We start from the raw sequence: 13,851 nt of genomic DNA, 5'->3' as shown, positions 1-13,851 counted from the left end.
CTTTTCATTTCCATATAAATTTTAAGATCAGCTTGTCAATTTCTGTGAAAAAGGCCTGCTGGGATTTTGATAGAGGTTGTGTTTGCTCTATAGATCAATTTAGGGAGAATTGCCATCTTACCACTATTGATTCTTCCAATCAGCGAGCGTGAACTGTCTCCATTTAGTTAGCTACTCTTTAATTTCCCTCAGCAGTTTTATACTTCGCAGTGTACAAGTCTCCACTTCTTTTTATTAAATGTATTCCTAAGTACTTTCCCCTTTCAAATGCTATTGAATAGAATTGCTTTCTTAATTTCATTTCGGATTGTTCATTGCTAATATGGAGAAATGGTATTGATTTGTGCACATTGATCTTGCAGTTTTGACCTTATATTTTATCTGTGATAAATTTATTAATTGTAATAATGTTTTTATGGATTCCTAGGATTTTCAACATAGAAGATCATGCCATGTAGACACAATTTTGTTTCCCTTTTTAAAAAAGTCAATTTTTACATTTTAAAATTTTATTTTGAATGGGGGTGAGGCATGCATGTGCTATAGTGCACATGCAGGGGTCAGAGGACAGTTTGTGGGAGTGGGACCTCTCCTTCCACCGTGTGTGTTCTGAGGATCAGACTCGGGTCGTCTAGTTCGGCAGTTTTCCCCACTGCCAGCCCTACCTTTTCTTTTCTAATACGGATGTCTTTGTCATATCTGATCACAACATCTCCAATCTCTTGGCTGGAACTGAGGAAATGGCTCATCACACAGAGTACATGCCATGCAAACATGATGGCCTGAGTGTGGGTCTCCAGCACCTACACTTGGTAGAGTGCATATGCAACCTGCAGCTAGTGAGACAGAGGCAGGCAGCTCCCTGGAGCTCACTGGCCACCCTACCTTGTACAATCAATGAGCTTGAAGCTCAGTGACGGTATCCCTTCTCAAATACTAAGGTAGATGGTTGTGCACTAGAACCCAATGGTAAGATCTATTGCTGCTGCTGCTGCATACTTTGGTCATAGGACATGGAGGCATCAAGTTAGTACTGACCAGAAAGGTTCCTTCCTGCTGGCTGGCTTTCACAGTACTAGAAAGTACAATGCAGGCGGTTGTGGGGAAAATTCAGCTGGTTTTTCCAGATGTGAACCCTGTGAACTACAATAACAACCAAGTTGGCAAGATCAGCCTATGGGTACAGTAGTGGCATGAACATTATGGAGATAGTCAACTGTTTTCTGACTGGATTTAAGGCCAGCTCCACAAAAGAAAACACACGCCTAATACTGTAAGTCTGGTCATGAATCATGGTATGGAGCTCTTGGGCCTTAAGGATGAACCTATTACTATTATGGCACTAAATGAACATAATATCAAACTGTCATCTGAATTTATATCTCTATATCCATTGATTAGTGCAGTGCTCAGACCTCATCAGAGAAGTTTCTTTGTGCAATGGACAGTGATTAACATAGAAACTCAGAGTCAAAGTTCGGAGAATAAGCATCTTTGGAATGCCCAGCTACAAATAGGACATTTATATCACAGCCCCTTACCTGTAAGACTCAGGGACCATCCCCCAAGAGGAGGGCAAGAAGACTGTAAGACCCATGCACTGGGAAGGGCTAGAACAAAACAATGTTTTCTGGATGAGACAGGACCACTTTATTCATGAACTCATTGTAGCTGTGGTTGCCTGCACAAGATCAAGGCAGTCAACACTCCAGCATGCAGGGGGAAAGCATTCACAAGACCCCACAACAAATGAAGAACTACGGGCAGTTGTGCGATATTTGACCACACTGTGGGAAGATGTGTCTGTCCTTCCTCACCTGCCTAGGGCACCTACTGATTGGTTTAGTAAAGAGCTGAATGGACAATAGCTAGTCAAGAAAGGATAGGTGGGACTTCCAGATAGAGAGAGGAATTGGGTGGGAGGTGAGTCTGAGAGGCAAGGGATTCACCAGTTAGACACAGAGAAAGTGGGACTTACTGTACTAAAGAGAGGTAACAAGCCACGTGGAAGAATGTAGATTAATATAAACAAATTAATTTAAGTTTTAAGAGCTAGTTGGGAAGAAGCCTAAGCTAAGGCCAAGTTTTCATAACTAATAAAAAGTCTCTGTGTCATTATTTAGGAGCTGGCAGTCCAAAGAAAGTCCGACTACAATGGGCAATTGATGGCTTCTAGGAAGGGAGAATTTTCTTTAGGGTATGGCCCCTTATAAGCTGACCATCCTTCAGTGCATGAACCCACATCTATGAATACATGGGCAGTGCAAATTGGACTTGGTTAGCTATTATTATTTAAAAATAAAATGAAAGGACACGAATTTGGGAAGGGTTAGGAGAGTCAGAGATGGGGATGAATATGATCAAATCCATTGTATAAATATATACAATTTTCAAAGTGAAATATATTTTAAAAATTAAGAAGTTAGGAGAGCTGATGAGGTGAGTCAATGGGTAAATTGACAAAGCTTTTCCCACCAAGCCACACCACCTTCCCTCAAAAAGCTGGGGGACAGTGGGAAGGGTAAATCATTTGTCTTGTTCCTGTTCGCCAGGGAACAGCATCAGTATCTCATCATCAAGTAGGATGTGAAATACAGGACTATTTTTTTTTGAGACAGGGTTTCACTATGTGGTCTTGTTTGGCCAGGAGCTTACTATGTAGACCAGGCTGGCCTTGAACTCACAGAGATCTGCAGGCCTCTGCCTCTCAAGCGCTGGTATTACAGATGTGCACCACAGTTTCTATCTTTTCCCATTTTTTCTCCTTTCTCTTCTTCTCTTCCATCCCTTCCCTTTCTTTCCTTCCTTTCCTTTCCCCTATCCTCTTCTTTCCTCTATTACTCTTCTCTCCATTTCTCTGTTTCCTCTTCTCGTGTCTCTCCTCTCTTCTTCCTCCCCCCTCTTTCTCCTTTTTTTTTCTTCCTGGTCCTAGGTCCTTGTCCAGTTATCTAATGTGTTGAGACAAAATTTTTCATTGTATTCCCTTTAATCTTTTCTATATCCCATAGAGTCAGACCTCTCATATCCCCATCTCCTGTTCATCACCGATACTGGTCATCTCCACTACCCCTTGCTTCTCTTGACCATGACTATAGACTCTTCCATTTTGTTGCTCTTTTAAAGAACTAGCTCCAGGCTCCATTCCCAGGTCTATACACAAATGGTCATGGCAAGGGTTAAAGTTCTTCTGCTGCTATAACAAAGTACCTTGGACTGGATAATTTATCAAAAAAAAAAAAACCCCAAAAAACAAATTCATTTCTTAAATATGGAAACTGATAAATCCAATTCTAAAATCACACTAGACTCAATGTTTGGTGAGGATGTTTCCTACAGAGGCACTCTGAGGGACTGGACCACCTACTCAAACATAAAACAAAAAATTATCTTTGACTGGCTAGTGTACAACACACAGTCCATACTGGTGCTAATGTAGACATGTATGTTACCTTTGGAAGTTTGTGCGTTTTCAGAGCAAGGGGACCAGACACCAATAAAAATGAGTGGCTCAGGCGATCCAGCCTCTCAGAGTGCCTCTGTTGCAGTTTCCTCAGAGTTCTGCGTCCAGAACAACTTCAAGGCTGCTGGCTGAGATGATCCAGCCTCACAAACTGTTCTAGCCAGGAATACAGATAAGCCTTGAGCTTTCCCATTGCACAAAAACTTCACAACAAATGTTATGGATAGTTCGCAGGACTTGACCATTATCTCAGTTTTCTCAGGGTTCCCATAGATGCCATTGCATCCAGACAACAGGAAGCAATCGAGAGAACACAACACCCACATTCCCAAGTGGTGGGGTGGGTGATTTTTGATCATTTGGTGACTTATGGATGTTTGTCATTGTTTGGAGGCAGGATGGTTACAAGTTGTTATTGGTCATGTTCAAGAAAAAACTGAACAAAGGAGATTAGGTTCAGGGATCTCCTTCTGAAGGGAAAAGGGGGTGATATAGTATAGAAATGACAGGATAAAATGGTGGATTGAGTCTACTTTTGAACAACCACCAGTCTCAGATATTTTACATTGGTATGGAATTTTGTATATTGATAGATATTTAAGGTTATTTTTGTTATACTGTATATATGTTTCTATTATTGTTTAAGATATTGCACCAATGCAGCTCATTTAAAATGTAATGTAAATTTTTTGTCCTTGAGAGCTATTTAGGATAATAAAGATACACAGATTAATAGGTAGTCATCTATAATGATCAAACTTATAGTCATGTTAGCTATATTTTCATATCAAGAGATATAGTTTAGATAGCTAGGTGATCTTGAAATACTTCAAAGACCTACAGAATGTGGCATTTAAAAAGTTATAATAAGCCGGGCGGTGGTGGCGCACACCTTTAATCCCAGCACTCGGGAGGCAGAACCAGGCAGATCTCTGTGAGTTCGAGGCCAGCCTGGGCTACCAAGTGAGTTCCAGGAAAGGTGCAAAGCTACACAGAGAAACCCTGTCTCGAAAAACCAAAAAAAAAAAAAAAAAGTTATAATAGCATAAGACTTTTCATGACTGTGAGACATGTCTACTCCTGGCAGCACCAATCTATTTTAAAAAAAGGATGATGGACATCTAAGAACCACTATTTGGAGTTTTCTTTCATTGTGGCAAAAGCTACTCATTTGGGGCAAGAAACTGCCCTTGCCTAGACTGCTAACTGAATGCTATTCAAATTGGATAAGCAGGACACAAAAGAAGACAGCTACCAAACTTTGCCAAGACAAGGTAGGAGAGTCCTTCAAAATTCCTGCTTCACAGAAGTGTCTGTCAGATATTTTAGGCCTGTAGGCCAAAGATGGATGCCCCAATGTTACAGAGGAACCTTGAATGACTGTCCAGGCAGACAAATGTTTCTGTCATTTCTATAGTTTGGGAAGTTGCTTGCTCTTTACTTTCTGTGCACCCAAGTGATATTATCTTCTTCTCAGGTCTTTGATGGAGTTGAATACTAGAAAGTTATAGCTATAGTTTTCTTTGTTATCAATTCACAAAAGGAGGTATAAAATGTCTAAGGTTTAGAGACATAAAAGCTTAAATTGTGTATCTAAGAAAATGGTTTGAGATCTTAAAAAAAGATAGTTTTGGGTTGGTAATACAAGTTAGGATAGAAAGTAAATTAGGTACAAAACTTTGGACTCATCAAGAGAGGGTAGATAATGGAGTATTTTCTCTGAATTTGCCAAATACAAATGGACTGGACATTGTGAATGTAATTCTTACCTGATAATTGTTCTTATTGTTTATAGCTTTATTATGTTAGAGTTAAAACCTTTCCTTTTTTATTTAGGCAAAAGAGGGAAATGTTGTGGAATATTTCTTTACACAGTGTTAAGATGTGTCACTGTGATTGGTTTAGCAAAGAGCTGAATGGCCAATAGCTAGGGAAGGAAGAGATTAGGTGAGAATTCTGGGGGCAGAGAGGTCTCAGGGAAGAAAAAAGACCAAGTTGCCAGCCAGATGCAGAGGAAGCCGGACATGCAGGAGGAGAGATAAAAGCCACAAGCCAAGTACCAGCACACAGAAATGGGTTAAGTTATAAGAGCTAGTTAGAAATGAGTCTTAGCTAAGACCAAGCTTTCATAATTCATATTAAGTCTCTGTGTCATTATCTGAGTGCTGGTGGTCCAACAAAGCCTGCTTCAGGGTGTGTTGATTGACTGTGGGGGCCTTTACCCACTGAGCCATATCATTGCCCCTTTAGTTCTCTTTGTTTTTTAATTTTTGATATATCTTTTGTTTGTTTGTTTGTTTTGAGACAGGGTTTCTCTTTGTTGTTTTGGTGCCTGTTCTGGATCTCACTCTGTAGACGAGGCTGGCCTTGAACTCACAGAGAATCACCAGGCTCTGCCTCCCAAATGCTGGGATTAAAGGAGTGCACCACCACTGCCTGGCTACGGTATACATCTTAAGGAGTAAGTAGCATTCATCTTCTTCCAGTAGGATAGAGGAAGTTTGCTCCAATGCAGCCTTCTTCTCTTTCCTGTCTTTTGCACTGATGCCATCATGAATTACACCTTGGTATGCTATGGTTCTGTTAATGTACTGTTGCTCTTATTTGGGGCAGTTGTGTTTTACACCCAGAGACAACAAACACAAAAATCATTTGTGTTTCATCTGTGTTTGGTTGTAGGCTAACCTTGGTGGATGCTCACCATTTCATGTGTGGCTATTACCATCTGGTGTGACTTCTTTGTGGTTTGAAGGGCTGTCTTTAATAGGTTTTGTAAGGCACGTCTGTTGACAACCGACTCTTTTAATCTTGTTTGTCCAGGAATGTCTCTGTTTTGTTTTTATGAGTGGAGAACAGTTTTGCTGGGTATAAAGTTAACTATTTGATCATTTTATTATCTCAGTACTTTGATTGTTATCTCACTATCTTTGCCCCCCTCCATGGTGTCTGAAAAGGAGTCAAGTGTATCCAAGTGTGAGTCCTTTGTGCAAGAGTCATTTTATTGTTGTTGCTTCTCACTTTTATTTTTTGAGACAGGGTTTCATGTTGCCAAGCTGGCCTCAAACTCCTGAACTCCCTGCCTCCACCTCCCAAGTGCTGGGATTACAGCTGTATACCCTCCTCAGTTACTGTTGCTCTTTTTAAGATGTGCTACAGTCATAAATATAGACTATGATGTGTGGTTGTGGATTTGTTTATCCTATGCTATGGTCTGAATGCCTGTGTTCCCCTCAAATTTGTCCACTGAAATCCAACCACCATAAATGATGGTGTTTGAAGATGAGACCTTATAGAATCAGAGTGATGGAGCCTGTCCATCCGCATCTTGTGCACAGGACCAGTGTATCTATAAAAACAGCTAAGAAGAAGTATGCGTAGCTCAGTGGGAGAATACTTGCCTGACCTTCAGAAGTCCATCTGAAGCAGGAGAGAGAGAGAGAGAGAGAGAGAGAGAGAGAGAGAGAGAGAGAGAGGAGAGATTGAGAAGAAAGTGGGGAGGGCATAAGGAAGAAAGAAGGAAAGGGGAAGAAAAGAAAGGGGAGAATGAGAGAAAGAAATAAGGAAGAAAGAGGAAGGAGGAAGGGGAGAGAACACGAAGGGAGAAGGAAAAGGAAGAAGGATAGAAAACAGAGAATAGAGAGAGAGGAAGGGGGAAAGAAATGAGAAGGAATGAAGGGTAAGAAGAAGGAAGAAAGAGCTATAGAGAGAGTTCACAGAAAGAGAAGGAATGCAAGAGAGTGGGAGAGGGAAAATGCAGCAGAAAGGAAGGGAAGGAGAGAGAATTGGCGGGGAAGGAGTGAAGGAAGAGAAAGGAATAAAGAAACGATGAGGAGAAGGAAGGAATGGGGAAGAAGGAAGGGGACGAGAGGGAAGAAGAAAGGGAGGGTGGGAAAAAGGAAGGGAAGTAGGAAGACAGGGAGAATGAGAGGAAAGAAGGAAAAAGGCAGAAGAGAAGAGAGAAATAGAGAGAGGAATGAAGGAAATAGAAAAGAAAGGGAGAATGAAGTAGATAGGGAGGGAAATAGAGGAGGGAATGGAGGAAAAATGAGAAGAAGAAGAAGAAGAAGAAGAAGAAGAAGAATGGGAAGGCAGAGGAGAGAAGGAGGAAGGAGGAGAAGGAAGAGGAAGGAGAGGGAAAGAAAGGAGGGAGAAAGAAAGGAAGAAAAGAGAATGAGAGGGAGAAAAGATATAGGAAGAATGAAGGAAATGGAAGGAGAAAGAAAGGGAGGAAGGAAATGAAGAAGAAAAGAGGGAAGAGATGGGAGAGAGCAAAGAACGATGGAAAGGAAGAATGAATACAAGGAGAGAGTGAAGAAACAGAGTGGGGGAGGGAAGAAGAGAAGGAAGAAAAGAAGAATGAGGGGAAGGGAGGGAGGTAGAGATGAAAGAGAGAGAAGACACAAGATGTGTAGAGAAAAGAAAGTAAGGAAATGGAAGGGAGAGGGGAAAAGAGAAAGGAAAATGGAAGGAGGAGGAAAGATAAAAGGTATGGAGAGAGAAGGTAAGGAAATGGAAGGGAGAGAGGAAAATAGAAAGAAAAATGGAAGGAGGAGAGGAAAAGAAGGAGAGAGAAGGGAAAGGAAGAAGAAATAAGGAAGGGGAAGAGAGGGGAGGAGGGAAACAGGGGTAAGAAAGAAAGGGAGAAAGAGGGAAGGGAAAAAGAAGAAATATAGGAAAAGAAGGGAGGGAGAAGAAAGGAAGTAGGGAAGAGAGAAGAGAGGGAGTGAGGGGAGGAAGGGAGTGAGGCAATGAGATGGAAGAGGAGAGACAGGAAGAAAGGAAGGAAGGAGGCTGTAAGCAGGAGATAGAAGGTGGGAGGAGTGAGGAAGGAAAGAAGAACGAGGGCCCTAGTTGGACTTTCTCTGGACCACCAGCTCCCAAATAAAGACATGGAGACTTCTTATTGAGTATGAAAGTTTGGCCTTAGCTTACTTAAGCTTATTCCCACCTAGCTCTTAAAACTTAAATTAACCTGTTTATATTAATCTCCATTCTGCCATGTGGCTCACTACCTTTCCTCTGTACCATGCATCCCACTTCTTCCATGTCTGCTAGTGAATCCCCACCTCTCCGATTCTTCCCCTGAGTTCCTCTCTCTCCTCGGAAGTCCCACCTATCTTCTCTTGCCTAGTTATTGGCTTTTCAGCTGTTTGTTAAACCAACCAGAAGGTACTTTGGAAGAGAAACATCTTCCAAGTGCACAAAGTGTTATTTCACAACAGAAGGGGGAGAATAAAGAGAGAGGGGGAAAGAAAGAAAGAAAGAAAGAAGATGAAGGAAAGGAGAAGGGAAGGGAAAAGAGGAGAGAGAAAAAGGAAAAGAAATGATAGAAAGAAAAGATGAAGAGGAGAGGGAAATAAAAGAGGGAGAGAGGAAGAAGAAAGAAAGGGAGAAGGAGATTGTAAAGAAGGAAGAATCTAGGCAGAGTGAGAAGAAAGAAGGGAGAAAAGGGGGAAATACAAAGAGAGGGATAAAAGAAGAAGAAAGGGAAGGGAGGGAGGACCACAGGTAAGAAGGGTTAGAGAGGGAGGGGAAAATGAAGCATGAAGGAAGAGATGGGGAGAAGGGAGAGAGGAAGAAAAGAGAGAACTTTTAAAAAAGGATGAGGAAAGAGGGAAGGGACAGAAAGATGGAAAGAGAAAGATAGAATGAAGAAGGGAGGGAGGAAATGAAAGAAAAGAGGAAGAAGAAAAAGTAAAAAGGAAGCAAGAGGGAAAAAGAGAAGAGGGAGAAAGAGGAATGAAGGGGGAAGAGGAAAGGAAGAATGAAGAGAAAAAAGAGGAGAGAGAAAAGAAGAAAAAGGAGGGAAAGGGAAGAGCCAATAAAGGAGGGAGGGAGGAGGAAGACAGAAAGGGAAAAGAAAGGACAAGAAGGGGGAGGAAGGAGAAAAGAGGAAGTAAAGAAAGAAATAGGAAATGAAAGGAGAAGAAAGAAGGAAGGGGGAGGAGAAAGGCAGAAAAATGGGAAGAGAAAGGGAGGAGAAAAAAGGAAGGGGAAGAAAGAAGAAGGAAGGACCAAAAAGAGGAAAGAAGGAAGAGCCGGAGGAGGAAAGAGGAAGGACGGGAAGGCAGGAAAAGGGAAGAGAAAAAGAGGAAAGACAGGAGGAGGGGAAAAGAAAGAAGGGAGGAAAGGCAGGTGGAGAGAAGAGGGAGAAGAAAGGCAGGAGGAGGAAAACTGAAGGGAGGAAGGGCAGGAGGAGGGAAGAGGAAGGAAGAGGGAAGAAGGGAAGACAGGCAGGAGGAGGGAAGAGGAAGGAAGGGAGGGCTGGAGGAGGGAAGAGGAAGGAAGAAGGAAGGCTAGGAGGAGGGGAGAGGAAAGAAGAAAGGGCAGGAGGATGAAAGAGGAAAGAAGAGAGGAAGGGTAGGAAAAGGAAAGAGGAAGGAAGGGAGGATATGAGGAGAGAAGAGAAAGGGAGGGCAGCAGGAGAAGAGACATGGGGAGGAAAATTAGGAGAAGAGAAGAAGGAAAGAGGTGCAAGAGGAGGGAAGAGGAAAGAAGGAAAGAAAAGTAGGGGGGAGGTACAGGAGAGGAAGAAAAGGTAGGAAGAGGGAAGAGAAAGGGAAGAATGGTGGGAGGAGAGAAGAGGAAGGAAGGAAGGGGAGGAGAAGGGAAGAGGAGGAGGAAAGGAAGGAGGAGGGGAGATGAAGAGAATGATTGAAGAGTGAGGGAAGAAGAAGGAAGGGAGGGCAGGAGAAGGGAAGAGGAAGGGAAGAAGGGCAGGAGGAGAAAAGAGGAAGAGAGGGAGAGCAGGAGGAGGGAAGAGGAAGGGAGGAGGAGGGAAGAAAAGGGAGGGAGGGAATGAGGAGGGGAAAGGAAGGTAATAAGGGAAGAAGGGCAGGAAGTGAAAAAGTAGAAAGAAAGAGGGAAGAGTAAGGAAGGAAGGGAAGGAGGAGGGACGGGGAAGAAAGGATGGGCAGGAGGAGTGGAGAGAGTAAGGAAGGGCAGAAAAGGGAAAAGGAAGGGTGGAAGGGCAGAAGGAGGAAAGATGAAGGGAGAGAGGTCAGGAAGAGGGAAGAGGAAGGGAGGAATTGCAGGAGGAAGAAAGAGGAATGAAGGAAGGGAAGGAGCAGGAAAGGAGAAAAGGAAGAGCAGAAACACAGAAGAAGGAGGAGGAGAAGCACAAGAAGAAGAAGAAGAAGAAGAAGAAGAAGAAGAAGAAGAAGAAGAAGAAGAAGAAGAAGAAGAAGAAGAAGAAGAAGAAGAAGAAGAAGAAGGCAGAATGTGGGAAGAGAAAGGAAGGATGGACAGGAGGAGGGAGGAAGAAGGGAGGGAGGGCAGGAAGAGAGAAGAAGAAGGGCAGGAGGAGGGAAGAGGAAGGAAGGGAGGCAGGAAGAGGGAAGAGGAAGGAAGGGTAGGAGGATGAAAGAGGAAAGAAAAGAGATCAGGAGGAGGGGAGAGAAAGAAAGGGAGGGCAGGAGATGGGTAGAGGAATGAAAGAAGGGCAGGAAGATGGGAGAGGAAGGGAGGTAGAGCAAAAAGAGGGAGGAAGAAGGGAGGAAGGGTAAGAGGAGAGACGAGGAAGGGAGGGAGAGCAGGAAGAGGGAAGAGAAAGGGCAGGAGGTGGGAAGAGGAAGGGAGGGAGGGCAGGAAGAGGGAAGAGGAAGGGGGAAGGAAAGGAGGAGGGAAGAGGAAATAAGTAAGAGAAGAAGCAGGAAAGAAGGGCAGGAATAGAGAAAAAGAAGAAAGGCAGGAGGAAGAGGAAGGAAGGATAAGTAGGAAGGGTGGAGAGAGTAAGGAAGGGCAAAAGGAGGGAAGAGGAAAGGAGGTAAGGCAAGAAGAGGGAAGAGGAAGGGAGGGAGGTCAGGAAGAGGGAAGAGGAAGAGAAGAATTAGAGGAGGGAGGAGAAAGGAAGTAAGGGAAGGAGCAAGAAAGAAGAGTGGAAGCAGGGCAGAAAGATAGAAGAAGAAGAAGAAGAAGAAGAAGAAGAAGAAGAAGAAGAAGAAGAAGAAGAAGAAGAAGAAGAAGAAGAAGAAGAGAAGGAGGGAAGAGGAAGGGAGGAAATGCAGGAGAATGGAAGATGAGGGAAGGATGGGCAGGAGGAAGAAATAGGAAGTAAGGGAGGGCAGGAGGAGGGAAGAGGAAGGGAAGAAGGGCATGAGGAGGGGAGAGGAAGGGAGGAAGGACAGAAGGAGGGAACAAGAAGAGAAGGAGGGCAGATGGCAGGAACAGGAAGGAAGGGAGGGCAGGAGGAGGGAAGAAGAAGGGAGGAATCACAGGAGGAGTGAAGAGGAATGGAACAAGGACACAAGAAGGGAAGAGAAAGGAGGGGAGGGCAGGAGGAGGGAAGAGGAAGGAAGGAAGGACAGAAAGAGGGAAGAGGAAGGGAAGAAATGCAGGAGGAGTGAAGAGGAAAGAAAAGAGGGCAGGAGGAGGGAAGAGGAAGTAAGGGAGGGCAGGAAGAGAGGTTAAGTGAGGAAGGACAAAAGAATGGAAAAGGAAGGAAGGATTGGAAGGAGGAGGAAAGAGGAAGTAAGGAACAGCAGGCAGAAGGAAGAGGAAGGGAGGAAGGGTAGGAGGAGGAAATAGGAAGTGAGGTAGGTCAGAAAGAGGGAAGAGGAAGGGAGGAATTGCAGGAGGAGGGAAGAGGAAGGAAGTAAGGGAAGGAGCAGGAATGAGAAGGGGCAAAGGGCAAAAAGATAGAAGGAGGAGGAGGAGAAGAGAAGAAGAAAGGGCAGAAGGAGGGAAGAGGAAGGGAGGAAGGGCAAGAAGAGAAAAGAGAAAGGAAGGGAGGGCAGGAGCAGGAAAGTGGAAAGAAAAAATATCAGGAGGAGGGAAGAGGAAGGAAGGGCCAGAGGAGTGAAGAGGAAGAGAAGAAGGGTAGGAGGTGGGAGAGGAAAGGAACAAGGGCAGGGGGAGGAAGAAAAAGAGAGGGAGTGCAGAAGGTGGGAGTGGAAGGAAGGGAGGGCAGGCAGGAGGAGTGAAGAGGAAAGAAGGGAGGGCAGGAAGAGGGAAGAGGAAGGGAGGAAGGGCAGGAGGAAAGAAGAAGAAGGAAAGAAGGGCAAGAAGAAAGAAGAAGGAAGGGCAAGAAGAGGAAAGAAAAGAGTTCAGGAGGAGGGAAGAGGAAGAGAAGGAGGGCAGGAGGAGGGGAGAGGGAGGAGGAAGGGCAGGAGGAGAGAAGAAGAAGAGAGGGAGGGCAGGAGGATGGAAGAGAAAAGAAGGGAGGGCAGGAGGAGGAATGAGGAAGGGAAGGAGGTCAGGAAGAGGGAAGAGGAAGGGAAGGAGGTCAGGAAGAGGGAAGAGGAAGGGAAGGAGGTCAGGAAGAGGGAAGAAGAAGGGAGGAAGGGCAGGAGGATGGAAAAGGAAAAAAGAAAGGGCAGGAAGAGGAAGGGCAGGAGGAGGGAAGAGGAAGGGAGGAGGGCAAGAAGAGGAAAGAGGAAGGGAGGAAAGGCAGGAGGAAGGACAAGGAAGGAAGAGCAGGAGAATGGAAGTGGAAGGAAGATGGTCAGGAGGAGGGAAAGGGAAAAGAAAGAAGGGCGGGAGGAGGGAAAAGGAAGGGAGGATGGGAAGGAGGAGTGAAGAGGAAGGGAGGAAGAGCAGGAGAATGGAAGAGAGAAGAAGGGAGGGTAGGAGAATGGAAGGGGAAGGAAAGATGGGCTGGAGGAAGTAAGAGCAAGTAAGGGAGGGCAGGAGGAGAGACGAGAAAGAGAGGGAGGGCAGGAGGTGGGAAGAGGAATTGAGCAAGGACAGGAGAAGGAAGAGGAAGTAGGGGAGGGCAGAAGGAGGTAAGAGGAAGGGAGGAAGGGCAGGAGAATGGAAGATGAAGTAAGGATAGGCAGGAGGAGGGAAGAGGAAGGGAGGATGGGCAGTAGGAGGGAAGAGAAAGGAAGGATGCACAGGAAGAAGGAAGAGGAAGGAAGGAAGGAAGGAAGGAAGGGAGGGAGGAAGGAAAAGGGCAAAAAAGAAGAAGGGAAGAAGAAGAAGAAGAAGAAGAAGAAGAAGAAGAAGAAGAAGAAGAAGAAGAAGAAGAAGAAGAAGAAGAAGAAGGGAATGAATTGCAGAATGAGGGAAGAGGACGGGAAGAAGGGCAAGAAGAGGGATGAGGAAGAACTGGAGGTGAGGAGGAGGAAGGGGAAGGGTGGAAAGGCACAGGAGGGAAGTGGAAGGAATGGTCAGAGGAGGGAAGAAGAAGAGAAGAAGGGCAGGAGAAGGGGAGAGGGAGGGAGGAAGGACAGGAAGAGAGAAGAAGAAGTGAGGGAGGAAAAGAAGATGGAAGAGAAAAGAAGGGAGGGCAGGAGGAGGAAAGAAAGAGAGAAAGGGTAGGAGGAGAAATGAGGAAGGCAGGGAGGTCAGGAAGAGGGAAGAGGCAGGGAAGAAGGGCAGGAGGTGGAAAGAGAAAGAGAAGGAGCCCAGGAGGTGGGAAGAGGAAGAGAGGAAGGGCAGGAGGAGGGAAG

This window comes from Peromyscus californicus, unplaced genomic scaffold, assembly GCF_007827085.1.
Source record: "Peromyscus californicus insignis strain IS unplaced genomic scaffold, ASM782708v3 Scaffold_15__1_contigs__length_86483966, whole genome shotgun sequence".
NCBI lineage: Eukaryota > Metazoa > Chordata > Mammalia > Rodentia > Cricetidae > Peromyscus > Peromyscus californicus.
The sequence above is the reverse complement of the archived record's forward strand: the minus strand, read 5'-3'. Positions refer to the sequence as shown.